Consider the following 681-nt stretch of genomic DNA (forward strand, 5'->3'; position numbering starts at 1 on the left):
TACTTGGAACAAGCTTAGCAAAGCACAGGGACCGCGGTTCAATCCCCAGCACCACATGCCAGCCAGCCCCGCCCCCTGGTGGGCTGAGCTGGACCCACACACTCACACACACACACACACACACACACACAAATAAATAAAATTTAAAAAAAAAACTGGTGATAAAGAAAATACACCACTGATTTAAAGGCAGACATATGGATCAATGGAATAAATTCAGGGTTCAGAAACATTGTATGTTTATAAACATATAAAATATCTATGCCTAACTGCTCTGAAGCAAGCATAGGAAAAAAGTAGTCTTTTCAACAAAAGGTGCTGGGACAATTGGATTTTCATAGACAAAAGAATTAAGTATTCCCCAATTATACAAGAAATAACACCAAGAATAAACAAATTGGGTTATTCAAAATTAAAAGGCTTCCACATGACAAAAGAAACAACCAACAGAGGAAGAGACAATGTACAGAACAGAAAAAAAAATTTTCCAGCTATTTCTTCGACAGAGGATTAATATCTAGAACATATAAAGAATTCAAGCCAGGTGTGGTAGCCACACTTGTAATCCCAGCACTTGGGAGACTGAGGCAGGAGGGCTGCCATGAGTTGGAGGCCAGACTGAGCTACATAAGCGAGTTCAAGACCAGTCTAGACTATATAGTGAGAAGCCTGTCTCAAAAA

The 681-nt window shown here is 39.8% G+C and overlaps 1 protein-coding gene across 1 annotated transcript in view; it reads right to left on the reverse strand.

Moving 5' to 3' along the window:
- Nucleotides 1-681, reverse strand: part of Prdm10 (PR/SET domain 10) — a 110,506-nt gene that overhangs the window by 83,367 nt on the left and 26,458 nt on the right. The gene's annotated exons all lie outside the window — the stretch shown is intronic.

This window comes from Octodon degus, unplaced genomic scaffold (genome assembly GCF_000260255.1).
Source record: "Octodon degus isolate 3935 unplaced genomic scaffold, OctDeg1.0 scaffold00136, whole genome shotgun sequence".
Taxonomy (NCBI): domain Eukaryota; kingdom Metazoa; phylum Chordata; class Mammalia; order Rodentia; family Octodontidae; genus Octodon; species Octodon degus.